Source organism: Limanda limanda, chromosome 17 (assembly GCF_963576545.1).
Source record: "Limanda limanda chromosome 17, fLimLim1.1, whole genome shotgun sequence".
Lineage (NCBI taxonomy): Eukaryota > Metazoa > Chordata > Actinopteri > Pleuronectiformes > Pleuronectidae > Limanda > Limanda limanda.
The window spans coordinates 19862385-19876567 of NC_083652.1; the positions used below are offsets into that span (position 1 = coordinate 19862385).

General features: G+C 46.9%; 1 protein-coding gene across 1 annotated transcript in view; it reads left to right on the forward strand.

Moving 5' to 3' along the window:
- The first annotated feature begins 240 nt into the window (after nt 1-240).
- Nucleotides 241-14183, forward strand: part of glis2b (GLIS family zinc finger 2b) — a 25568-nt gene continuing 11625 nt past the window's right edge. Inside the window, exon 1 of the mRNA XM_061090052.1 lies at nt 241-364. The gene's annotated coding sequence lies outside the window, so the exon portion shown is untranslated. The remainder of the gene's footprint in view (nt 365-14183) is intronic.

A 14183-nucleotide genomic window follows, 5' to 3' on the forward strand; every position in this document is an offset into this window, starting at 1 on the left:
TATTAGAAATAACCCTGACGATGGTGTGGGAGCGGACCTCCTCTCCAGACACCTGGTGAGACCCTCTCCAGACACCTGGTGAGACCCTCTCCAGACACCTGGTGAGACCCTCTCCAGACACCTGGTGAGACCCTCTCCAGACACCTGGTGAGACCCTCTCCAGACCAGACACCTGGTGAGACCCTCTCCAGACACCTGGTGAGACCCTCTCCAGACGTGACACACTAAAAACAGAGAAACACTGACGAGGAGTCACTTGACGCCGACGCCTGTTTGGAGCCAGAGAAGTTTGTACCGGGAAGAGGGAGACCGAGCCGGGGACATCTCGGCTGTATCCGCGGCGTTCCTCACCCCACCCAGCAAGGTAAGAGCCCTCCATGCATGTCAGTCCTGTGCGTGTTGTTATGTGTGTGCACGTCGGTGAGAGTGAAAAAAATCATCGCCCGAGTTCAAACTGGGCAGTGACCTATTTCCAGAGCCTCTCCAGCGGTGCACGGAGATCCTGCAGCCTGGAGACCGGGTTTGTGGCGGACGTGCCTCTACCGGCGTTTGTGCCATTTACGCAGACACCTTGTTATTACCCCCCCCTGGATCCACTGCAAACGGGCATCTCCCTCTTCAGCGTTGAAAAGCCCTTTTTTTGTTGAGCTGCAGCACAAACCATGTCCTTTATAGACGTGCCTCAGAGCTCAGCCAGCTGTTGTGCAAGATGCAGGCCTGTCACAACATCTGATAAAGAGTTCAACGTCTACTGGGTGCTGACATCCTCCTCAACCTGGGGTGCATCTGTAAGTAAAGCGATGGGTGAGCTGTGACCTCCACTGAGAATCGTGGTCATTCTCAGATTCATGATGCATTTTCCCCCTTGAAAGAATAAATATGCAGTCAACGTCTTAAGAAACGTCTGGTTGAATCAGACTCATTGCTTGTTGACATCTGCCTCGACAGGTTGGTGGTTTTACTGGACGTTGAAATATTTTTTCAGCCAATATTTTTCTATATTTTTCTATCCCTTACACTTAAGTATTGCATGTTACTCATTACTTACTGATGTCTTTGACTCTTGCTGCTGTAATACAGTTAATCTCCCCATGTTGGGACTAATAAATGACCTGATCTTATGTATGATAACGAACAGAGACACTGATTTAGTCCGTGGAATTACAAAGGAAGATAAAATATGCAGTGTGACATAGAATATAAGAATCTGCTGCATATCTGTTGATATTGCCAGTTTAAATTGCCGCTAATATTTGCGTTCAATTCAGATTTGTGTGGTGCCAACTCATAACATGTACGATATATATATGATACGATACATTGTGAGATGATTCACAAGACATTAAGAGAAAACTGCCCTTAAGAAACGTCTGGTTAAATCAGACTCATTGTTTGTTGACATCTGCCTCGACAGGTTGGTGGTTTTACTGGACGTCGAAATATTTTTCAGCCAATTAAAACGGAAGATTATATTTTAATTTCATGGACATAAATAGTAAGGTCTTAATAGTGTAGCCTAGACAATGAAACAAGTTTCCTGTCAAACCAAAACAGGTCAATATGAATACTGAAGTCCTACATGTAAAACTGGGCCCTGTCACTGCTCATCATAATAAAAGGTGTACGGCTGGGTGAGTTAACTCGTTTAATCGAGTTAACTCAAGTGATGAGTTAACTCGATTAATTATTTTATCTCGCATTAACTCAGGTTTGATTATTTATTGTTTTATTGTGAAAGTCAGGCTTTTATTTTGTGAAAGTCTGTTGCTGACTGCTGCAGAACAGGAAAAAAGAAAATATTTGGCGGATAAACAATCGAGTTAACTCATCACTTGAGTTAACTCGATTAAAACGAGTTAACTTGCCCAGCCCTAAAAAGGTGTTAAGTATATTATATTCATCCATGAACCTACAAATGAGCTGTGACCTCCACTGGAAATCGTGGTCATTCTCAGATTCATGATTCATTTCCCCCCTTGAAAGAATAAATATGCAATCACTTCATGTCACCAAGAGGGTGCACTGAGTTCTGCTCATGTTGCTGGTCACAGCAGCTGGTACTTGAATGCACCACGAGTTAATTGTGCTTAAAGTCCCTTTGTCCGCTCCACACATGGGCGCTGGATGAAACCCGTGACATCTTTGTCGTTTTATCATCTCGCTTTGCACCAATTCCAACCTGGGGGGGGAGGCCGCGGCATGAAGTGCAGGGGGCAAGGATGAACACAGGCAGAGAGGCCTAGATAAAGAGCTATTTTCCTCCAATTAAGCAATTCCACTGTCCCCAAGCCTATTTGTGTGCACACTGGGCCTGGGTTTGGGATGGAGCTTCTCCCGATTGGCTGCCTCCCATGGGTCCATTGTTCCAGAGGATGCCACGGGAAAGAGCTGAGCCCTGCCAAGGCCGACCTAACAAGCCCCGTGCTGGAGTGGAATAAGGCCTGATCATTAAAAAGCATTAGGCCACAATGCAGATGGAGGCACACTCAGGGGGCTGCAGTTGTATTTTTGGAGTAGAAAGGCCGTATTTTTCCAAGGCGGCTGTAAGTGTTAGTATAATACTCTGCTATTGCAGGAAGGAAACTTATACAAGATGGCACATGAGACCTAAGGAGGTCTGGCTATGGGCCCACTGGACCTCAGTGAAAGAGGCCGCAGAGGCACTCTGCAGAGGGAGGACTTCCTCTCCCCCCTTTTTCTCCCTCCCTAGTCCAGGCCTCTGCTGTTTAATCCATAACCCCTCACTGAACTGTGAGCACAGGTGCGCCTCACATCCACGGCCTGCTCAGTGCCTTGTTTATCCAATCAGCTGATGATCAGTTTAGCCACAGCTGTAACATCCTTGTGAAAAAAAAGGACAGGAGACGTTGACAAGCTGGTAATTTAGGCCCCGCCTCTCTCACAGGACACCTGGTCTCCGCTTCGCCATGAAGCCAGATGTGGTCCGGCCGTGCATCCGTGTGGTGGCGTCCCACACTCACAGGATGTGTTTGTGTGGGCAGCTTTATTCGCTGTACATGTTCTCATCCTGACTGCGTGCTTGGCCCAACGTAGATTCTAAGGCAGCTGCATGGGAGCAACAACTTTCACAGTTTCGGTCAGAGCAACTGGTTCGACACAAACTGGCTTCATCTGCTGTAATCAGCGCAGCGGTGGTTACACCATAAAGGCTTTCCACCTTGCCAGTCTCCGAAATCAAATCATGGGTTTGATTTCAGAGAACTGTTCCCCTGGGTTGAGATGTTGCCCCTTACCACAGCTGAGTGACATCATACTGCGAGGGAAAGGCAGCTGCTTTCTGGTGGGAAAGGTGGACCCTAATAGCATATTCCTGCGTCAGAGTGCAACCACGAGGCGTGTGGTAGAGGGATGGTGGGAACCCACACTGCACTTGCACTTAATGCCTTAAACCGGAGCAATAAAAGTGCATCTCGTTTAATATAAAGAGTCGCCAAGAAAGTCATCGGAAATCAAAAGGTGACGGGAGGAAGATTTTGGTTTTCGACCTGGTGTGACCCACTGAAACATGCTAACCACTGGGAAACTCAAAAAGTCTTTGGCCGCTACAAGTGGGTGGAATATATAAGTGGCACAAAATACATTGAGGGAGAGTGTTTGAATTAATATCGCAGCATGGGGTCTCATAGCTGCTGGGGATTACCGTCAAACTGAAATGCAACTCAGCAGCAGGGGAGGGAGGATTACAGCGGTCAGTGAATGAGGCGGCCTGCAGTGAAAACACAGCACCTGATGCACACTTACATTCATTCTCACAGAGCCACAATTTCACCGTGAAAGCTAATGTCCTGTTCTTGTTGCTACATATTGTAGATTAATGAATGCTAATCAGATGAACAGCCTTTTCATCCATGCATTATGGTGCTGCACGGAGGACGCACAGCCACTATTAGGGCATTTCTCTGACATGCTTAATGGAGTTGCACATCGGAGGTCTTGGCCTTTTGGGGGTGGGGGGTGAAAATGTCACAGGAGATGCATGAACCCAGATGAATCCATGTGGCTCTCCAGTGAAATGAGGCAGAGAGAAGAGGATATTTAAAATGTGGCGTCCATCATTAGTAGAAAAAGAAGAAGCTATAATGAGTCACAATATATATTCTCTACAATATGATATATTCTTGTGACACAACAGCAACAGATTTCTATCATTCAGGTTTCCAATCCACCTGTTATTGCTATGATTCACAGCTTAACTCAAGTTATTGACAAACCCTTAATTATTTTTGCAGAATATATTTTGCTGCTCATGATACCAACAGAAATCCTTTGAGGAAGTCAAATGATTTGCTCAGATACCTTGATTCAGAATGTTCAAAACATTATAATCTGGCGCTTTTCATTTCTTTCACAAACTCTCTTTTTACTAATCATGGCCATGTCTGCTGCAGTGGAGGTGTTGAGCCATGTCCGGTGCCTCACAGTGTGATACGTCCATGCTGGGTGATGGCCAGGTTCCTGGACCTGCACATTAAGAACAGACCAAGCAGATGCAGAGCTTGACTCCCACTAACTTGCAAACTGAAGGAGACCAGCACCACATACCGCTTCACTCACTCCCTGGCTGGGCTCACGGACCGTGCATTTTTCTCCAGTTAAACTGTAACCACTAATCACCTCACGGCCTCACTGTTTCCTCCTGGAGCAGACCATTCCTGGATCCCCAGGGTGTTCTAAAATAGCCCCCCCACCCTCCACTGGGGCACATGGTCAACCATTTTTCAAAATCACCTGCGTGGGACATCCCAAATGGACGCAGTGCGCTCTTTCTGAGAGAATCCGCCACGGTGGAGTCGAGGGGTCAGTTCCTCTGCTGCGAGTCTGCAGGCCAGCATTTCCAAAATAAACACAGACAACTCAGTGCCTCACTCCAGCTACCCCACCCTACCTCTTCTCATTCTCTCTCTCTCGTGCTACTTCTGCTCAGTATCGTGAGAGAATCTCAGCTCGCAGACGCAGAGACCATCAGACGAGACGCAGACCATGTCTAGGGCAGGGCGCACTCGATGAGGAAAAGTTAAAGAAGAAATATGGGGAATAAAGCCAAAACATGAAACACTTACAGTAATGTAAAGGAGCTGGCAGAGTGGGAGCGGTGGGAAGGAGTGGTGGAAAACCATTATGAGCTGTTTCCATCAACATACGTAATATTTAACTTATGGCTGATAGTAAACTCGCCTCTAGCCGGAGCTTCTTTAGTTAAGTGGGAGTTCGGTTCAGGAAGCTGTGAGTCGTACGTAACATGACGAGAGACGCAGCTGGTTTGTGTTATTATTTACTCGCTGGGCCGACACCCTGGATTCTCCAGTAGAACCTCAGCAGCACGACGGCTGTTCAGTGTGTACGTGTGTGTTTGCTTGTGTTTGAAGCTCAGACATGCAGGGGAGAGAGGAATTGATGCCGTGTTTTCTTTTTGTATCTGTAGAGAATGGGGATGGGGGGGGGGGGAGAGATGGGTGAGGCCTTTTCTGAGACTCAGAAAAGGAGTCTCATGTCTGGGCCTGGGCCCGTCTCTCTGTCTGGGCACATCCAGTCCTGTCAGCCAGCTTCCAGACTTCACCCCCCCCTTCTCCCTCCCTCCATCCCAAAACTCCCTGGGACTCTCTCTGTCTCCCTCTTCGTCGCCCTCTTTCCACGAGCCCCCCCCCCTCCAAGCGACGCACACATTATATAAGAGATTCTCCATCTCACACATGCGGTACAAGAGGAAAAAAGTTTGGCCTGTGAGTGTTTACCTTCTCTGTGGTGTTGTGGAGATGTTGCCAGCACTGATTTAATTCACATGTAGCCTGGCTGTTTCTCCTATGAGGGAGCCTTATGTCGTGTAGGAAATGTTTTAAGTTTGAGGTTTTGTGATATAAAGACGGACCTCAGATTACCAAACACCCTCTTTGTTTTTAATCGTCTGCTAAAAGTTGTAATGATCGACTTTTTAACACGGCCTGTCGCTCTCTTTTACTACGTCCAATAGCTTTTTAGCGCCGCGGCTCCTTGTTAGCTCGGTACGCTCGATAAATGGCGTTGTCGGTCACAGTGAGCTCGGCCGTCCCTTAATTGAATCTAAATGTCAGCATTGATTCAGGACAGCAGAGTGTAAGAGCATGAATATTGGCCTGACCTTCGACACTAATTGAGATCCTCTCCCCGGCTCATTCATTCATTCCGCGGCAGCTGATACACTGTGTGATTGTCCGCGGCACATTTATTAGCTCTCGCCCGCTCGGCGTCACTCGGCCAAATGAAAAGGAGGAACCGGCGCCAGATCCCCCCCTGACGCTCGCTTCCAACAGATCGCACAAATGGGACGTGCCAACTCATTTAAATCGGGAGTTGGAGTTGCAGCGCTACTCCATTTTACAGCATTGTGCTCGACTCTGATGCCATCCCAGTCTCCCTCCATCTGTCCCCGTGCGTCTGTCGCTCTCCGCAAAAAAAAGATGGAAGCTGTAGGGTGGAGCCTGTCACTTAGTTGAGCTGGAACACAAGAAATACAGAGGGGAAAAGAGGAAGGGAGATAAAGGAGGTAAGGAAAAAGAGCAGAGGGAAAAGACTGTCGTATTGACCTTGTCTTATTGCCAGCCGTGGTGGGAGGGGAGGGGGGGCGGGGCAGAGGGAAAACCGGTGTTCTACTGTGAGGAGAGAAGAGAAGACAGGTTGGCACAGCCTCAGTGAGAATAAGACAACACAAGCTGTGTGTGTGTACGTGATCACCATGGAGGGAGGCAGAGGAAGGGTTAAAATGGAGGTATGGCAGACAGTAAGGGATGGGGGGGGTGGGGGGCACGCCCAAATTTAAAGAAGCAAGACCTGCTTCTGTGTTTGCCCCCAACACACACACACACACACGCACACGCACACGCACACGCACACACACACACACACACACACACACACACACACACACACACACACACGCACACTCACGCACACACACACACAGACACACACATCACGTCACTTCATCTGCTAATTGCCCTCCGCTGTTTTGCACTTCTCCCTCTTCCTGTTTTCGTCTCCTTCCAATATGCGTTGGTTTTGGAAGCTGAGCCACTGCCCTGTTCCGCCTCTCGCTGCATAAATACACACACACACACAGACACACATACAGACTCACATGCTCTCAAACACACAATAACGGAGTAACACTCGTTGTCTCCACACATCTGGCAGTGTGTCCCCCCCCCCCCCCTGGTGCATAGGTGTCACCCAGCCCTCTCCAGGGACAGGGAGCGGCCGTCCAGGAGTTTCGACATGTCCGAAAACGCCACACAGCGATAAAGACAACACCCACCACCCCATTCCACCCCACCCCACGCCTTACCCCCCGGCCTGCAGGGGCCGTGTTGCATAAAGCTGTTGTTGGAATCATATTACCGGCTATTGAATAAGAAGACTTGGTTCCCAGGGAGTTCACTGTGCTCTGCTGGCTTATTGAGTTGCGAGCAAATGAAAGTGGCTGGGGTCAACGTGTAAGGGCGCAAGGGGTTTGTTTCTCATGCGTGTGGCGGCCATAACCTTCCCATCCAGGAAATGACTGGGAGACAGGTACACCCCTCCCATAGCTGGAGTGGTACCACAGCGCTCCCTGAACTGGTCTGAACTCTACAACACACAGCTGTGCACCAGTGTGTGTGCCTGTGTGTTCTCGTACACGTATCCATGTCTGTACAGTCGAACAAATACAGTCTGTGTGTTTCAGTGTGCTTGGACTGTGTGGCCCCATACTTCATACCCTGATCCTTGAAGCTGTTATTGGACGGACAAACCGCATTGGCTCAGCAACTGCTGCTGAAATACAGCCCCGGTCTGCAGCTTATCGTGCAGCAGTTTCCATACGCATGTCACCTCCATTAAAATGAACTCAGTCTGCTGTTAACTTTGTGGGAGAGAAATTAAAGACAAGAAAGACGAGAGAAAGATACCTCTGAATACCTCAGAGCCGTTGTTCTATTCATCAGCTTCTTTGTGTACTCAAAACAAGCTTGAAGATGTTTAATGGTTATTGCTACACACCTTTTTCTTTCGTTTTAAAAGTAATCTCTTAAATTATAAACCTGGATTTTTAGGGAGTGGTCAGCAGTGGACTTCTTGTTTCTTACTGCGTGTTTGTGTGTGTGTGTGTGTGCGTGTGTGTGTGTGTGTGTGTGTGTGTGTGTGTGCGCGCTCACTGAGAGAATCTGGTGTTTTAAAGATTTAGGCAGGTGCCAGTGCTTTGCATTCCTAACCTGACCTTTCTTTCTGCTGGCTTTAGGGGAGGTCTGCCTCAACAAAGATTGTTAAACCTGATCTGGTGTGTGTGTGTGTGTGTGTGAGAGAGTGTGTGTGTGTGTGAGTGTGTTATGTGCACACACACCTGTACATACCCGGCACAAGGTATAAATCTCTGGAGTCAACCTCCCAGCTCAGACCAAGTTCAAACATCAGAAATTTCATACGTAAAGTTGAGCTGTTCGACTGATGCAGATGTCCTTCAGGCCCTTCATCCAAAACAGCATTTTAAACAAATGCCTTCCAAAGTGCTGATTTAAAAAAAAAAACAGTAGCTGCGTGTCTGTGTAAAATGGAGCGTTTGGGAAACGATGACGTCATAGCTTACCTTACTTTGTGTACGTCCACTGTTGCTTTGTGTAATGAGTATACACCCGTTGACGGGAGGATAAGCTCACTGAGCATGCTCTCAATGTTCTTCTCTGGTATTTAATGGATTGTTTATGTAGACTCTATTAGCACCTACTGGCCTGGCATGCTTGTTTTTAGTCATTTTGTGTCCTCGTCTGGACGGAGATGTTTTGTAAATCTGAGGTCGTATGGACAGATGGCAAAATATCCCTTCAAAATATATCTGCAGTCGTACAGACAGTGGAAGTTACGAAGCTCTGTCACTATGACGAACCCTACCCACCAGTACAAGAGGACTAGCAGCTTTACTGTTGTGCTGTTTGATCATCCACAATCAAATCCATGTAAAAGATCCCACAGAACCTCGAAGAAAGCAAACACCGCACCACACAAACACAAAAGAAAAACATGTTCACCCCAAGTTTAATACAACCTATAAAACAGAGCTGTTAACTTTTATCGCCGCACTTTTTCCCCTTTTCGCCCACGACCAACTCTGACAGCCTCAGACTGTTTTTCCTCCGACTCGCATTGGCTCCGTTTCTTCTTTTCTTTCTCCCACCCTCCCTTCTTTCCTGAGTGTGGTGCGGTGACGCCCATGCCTGGCTGGCAAGCCAACTCCAGACCCTGTGATTGCGCGCAGGAGTCGTAGGATTGCATCACTGCCTGTCGGGAGAGGCCACAGAAATGGACTGAAAAGAGGTGGTGGGTTGGAGGGTGGGTGGAGGGGGAAAGCAAAGAGAGAGAAAGAGAGGGAGAGACATGAGACGGGTTCATGAAGGAGGGGAATGACAGAGGATGGGGATGTAGCACCGGGAGGTGAAGAGGAAGAGCAAGCTCTTGTTAAATGGAAGTATGGGAGAGAGTGAGGGTCGGAGGGAATGTGTTCACTCGACTGCAGGAGGTGAAGAGGCCCAGCTGAGCCAGTGGGAGGTCAAAGTGAGTCTGGGGGGGGGGGGGGTGTCAATCAAATCAGAGACAATCAGAGTGCAGAGACAACCTCTCCTCTCCTCTCCTCTCCTCTCCTCTCCTCTCCTCTCCTCTCCTCTTCTCTCCCTCTCCCTCTCTTCTCGGAGGGTGGCAGGCCTCCTGCTGTGTTCATTGGTTCCTTCCTTATGAAACTGCTATGTTGTGAAATACCCCACGTTATTGTAAGATTACTCACCGCTCTTCAAAGCCTACAGTGCTGCTGTGTGAAGTGCCTTGAGCATTAGTATTGGGAAGGTTGGCTGCTTGAACACTGTGAGTCATCGACCCTCCGGGGGGGGGGATTGTGTGTTTATCATTTTGCTGTCCTGATACTACAGTGTAGATTAGAACTATTTAGTTGATTAAAAACTTGTGGTGACTCGAAACATGTGTTGCTACATGTGGGCCCTCAATCGCGTATTGTTCATGTCATGTAGCAGCTACTAGGGAGGCTAATAAATCCACTGCGGCTTGGGGTAAGTTTCCAACCCTCGTGCCAATGTGCAGCTCCTCTCTCGCTTTATACCTGCTTCTCCTCCTATTGAATTTAAGGATGGATTGCATCATTAAAAAGAGCTTTGCATGAAGACTTTCTCTGTGTTAGGAGTTAAAATAAGTTTCTAGATGAAGTCAAACTTGAGGCGTTTTGGTCTGGGTTGGCTGAAGAGACTCAACACTTGCTTTCTCACATTGCTTCGCTGGATGATTTCAGGAGAATGGCCAGAGTTCAGTCCACGTCTGAAAGCATCATTGGAAAAAAATGATTTTTATATCGGTTAATATTGCATTTAACCTACCAATTCGTCCTTCCATCCGCTCGTTCATCCACAACCATCCCAACCCCACCAAGAGGAGTCCGGTCAATGATTCGTACCATAATCCTGGGTTTAGCCGACCATAAGGCTTACTGACACACTATGACATCTCAGTCAAATGGCTTTTTATAGACAAATCAAGCCCTAATCTCACTGTATGGCAGATTAAGTGGAATTGCTAGCTTGGCATTCGCCTCTGAGGAAGTGTCTGGAACCTCTGGATGCAAGAGGATCGACCTGCAACCGATCGTCAACAAAACCTGTGACGATGCGAGTCGATGAATGCTGTAGGCACATTCCCTTAGAAAATAAACTGTTGAGTGTGTTACTGGATTTAACTGAACCTCTCCTCATCTAAGCGACAGTCACCTCCACTGTAAGTCTTCGTATCAATTCTGCCCCATTTTAGATAAACGCTTGTAAATGGGCCGACCCGTCTCAGGGCAGAATGGAAATCTGGGACAGACCCATCTGCGAGAATGAATAAACATGAGCTCACTGATTGGTCGGGTTCGCAGGCTGTGCAGCTGAGGTTTGTCTGATTGCTCATCGAGATGTGGAGTGTGTGTGTGTCTCAAATTAAAGACGCACAACAGCGAGAATCAGCCTCTAATGATTACTTCAGCCTGTGACACCACAATAAATTCCACCTGAAGATTATCATCAGTGACTAAACTGACAATTATCGCCTCACTTTATCCTTTGGTCTATAGAAAAACATTTATATTTATAATGATATAAAACGTAGAAAAATGACAAGTCCTCCATTTCAGAAGCTAAAACGAGAGGATATGTGTGTACGTTCAAATAGGGTTGCAAAGGGGCAAGTTTAAAATGCGCAAATTAAACGCTGAGCAATAAAAACATCATTCAAAACTCTATTTTAAAGATGTATGGAATGCAGCACACACTGTAGGTTGAATTTCAACCCTCCACTGAGCATTCTTCCATCACATGCACAGATAACTCCCAGCATCCTTCACTCTACAGCAGGGCTATTGAGGCCTGCTGTAGTGTGCAGGACTAGTCAGGTAAGTTCAAATGATATTACTGGGGAAAATATATTAGCATGCTGATTGAGGATTGTTCATCTGTTCATCTAGCCTATTTCCATTCATTTATCAATCAATTGTAAAATATTTTTACAGACGATTCCAATTGTTTGGCTAACTATTTATATCTCTGGCATTGCATTAGTGTTTTTTTACAAACTTTTTTCTCATCTTATTCTACAGAACAATGCCACGTGCACTATCTCATGTGTGGAGACATTTCACTCCATCCAATGTAGAAGGAAAGGCTGTGTACATTTGCAAATACTGTGCAAAGACCTATGTTAAGAATGACACAACGATGCAGAAGCATAGAGTCAAGTGCTCAAAGTTTCCTCAGGGCTCAAATCAGCCTATGACAAAACAAAATGTGTATATTTATGTCTGTATATGACAAGGTAAATACAGTTAGTATAAATTACCCACAACATTTCCAGTTTATTCCCGTTAATTCCCGTTAATTCCCATGGAAAGTTTCCAACTTTGAATATTCCCAGAATTTTGCAACCCTACGTACAAATAATGTCCCATAAGGCTTTGCAGCATAAAAAAAAAAAGAATGAACGTTCAACCACAGTGAGATATAGCTTTAAGAGTGTGCCCGTCCTTTCTCATGTAGTCGTCCCTTTTGACAATAAACCACAAGTGCGACCCGCCCTCCTGGTTCTGTGCCTCCCTCCCTCCCTCCCTCCCTCCCTCCCTCCCTCCCTCCTGGCACTTTTCCTCCTCCCTCCCTGCCCTCTGCATGGAATTCCTGTGTCTGAAGACTTTGGCTTGAGGCCATTGGTAGCTCACGGAGTAGCTTCCTGTTGCACTCCTTTTCCTCCTTCGCTGCGTCCATCCCTCCCTCCTTTTTTCTCTCTACGTCTTTCCCTCTCTCGCCCCATTCTCTCCTGCTCCATGTGATATTTCAGATTTCACCCTCCCTGTTCTGTTTTGGGTCTTTGGCTCTTAATTGCACGCTCACAATGTCTTGAATTTAATAGTGATATATTCCTTTAATCTTTTCCAAACTCTAAAAGAACATGCAGCGATCTTTTGCTTGATTCTCCCTCTGTTGGAGCATGTGAACGCATGTGTCACTCTGTATTGCAGCTGCTGTGAACAACTCTTTTTTCTCCCTCAACAGCCCTCCCCCTGTGGCACCATGCTGAATTCTATTACATAATCCTGTGTATGATCCTATGTGCCATTTGCAGCATGGGGAAGAGGAAGGGGGGAGTTCAGATTGAACATAAGAAACAACAGTGTTACTGAAACTTCTCTTTGTCTAAATATTCATTTCTATTCTGTTAATTAATCCCAAAGATATGTGAAATGGTGAAAAGAGGAAATAATTTGGTGATCTATTTTTAAAACCAGGAATGTCTCTTGTAGTAAAGGTGAGAGAAGAATGAGATGAGAGAGGAAGGGTAAAAAAAGAGGAAGCAGAGCAGTGAATGAAAAACAACAGCACAGAACAGAAGGATGATGAGAAAGAGGGAACGAGAGGCCTCGAGGAGGAGGAGGAGTGGAAACTGAGGTTTCCTGTCTGAGGAGGCGATGGACTGAGGAGGACAGAGGCAGGAAAGTCTCTCAGCTGTGTGTGTTGTTTGTGTGTTAAGTGATCCATCAGGGGGTGGAAGGGTGTGTGTTTGTGTGTGAGTGTGTGAGTGTGTGTGTGTGTGTGTGTGGGGGGGGGGTCAGCGGAGGTGGCACATCGCTCTTACCTCGAGCCGCTGTAGCTGAGACGTAAGGATAAATCGTTTCGGGGCATTTTCTTTTGTTTTCAGTGTCAGTTACCAACATGTTAATAACTGGATATTAAAACCTCCCACCTTCGTCTAATTGTCCTCATCAGAGGTCAGAGGTCAGTGCTGATGTGTGAAACTTTATGCATCATATCCTCCTCTGATTCATCCACGTGAATCGGGCTATCAGGGACAAACGGAAAACCGGGAATGACTTCACTTTGAAGCGTGGAATTGCTTTTATCACCGAAATCCGACTTGTGTTGGTTCCTCCTCGGCTTCGGTTGCAGATGTAGAGCCCAAATGTCAGGGGGTCAGGGGTCAGGGGTCACACCACACCCTCACCTCACTCAGTCACCTTTGACCCCCTCTGTCCTTCCCACCTGGAGCATGGAAAAACCAGCAGGTCTAGACATGACATGAGCCGCATCTGTCTTAGCACATCGCTGCTCAAACCACAGAGTTACCAAAGGTGTTTTCCAATATCCAACAGTCGTGTTAAATACAATAAGCTCTGCCTTTTCCCTGCACTGATATTTCTTCGGACTCATATTCATCCTTCCACCGAGTTTCGTGGAAATCCGTCCAGTTGTCGTTGTGTAATCTTGCTTACAAGAAACAAACAAATGGACCGGGGTGGAAACGTAACCTCCTTGGAAGGGCTAACAATCTCCTTTGGCCACTTAAAGCCGCCCACGGTACGTCACTTTTCAAATAAAGCACTTAAACGTTTGACATTTAATAGAATCCATGAAGTCAAAGACCTCTCCCAGACCCGGAATTAACATCTGTTCTCAGAGATCCGGTCACAAGTAAGGCCGTCTTGCCCTTCAGAATCACAGCGATCGATACGCTTACATTTTAGAAGCTGTTGTTCCTTTTTTTGTTTCTCTCTCTCTTCCTCCGAGTTGTGTGTGTGTGTGTGTGTGAGAATGAAAAAAGGAGAGAGAGCAAAGAGCCCCGGGGCGAGATGGCTTGCC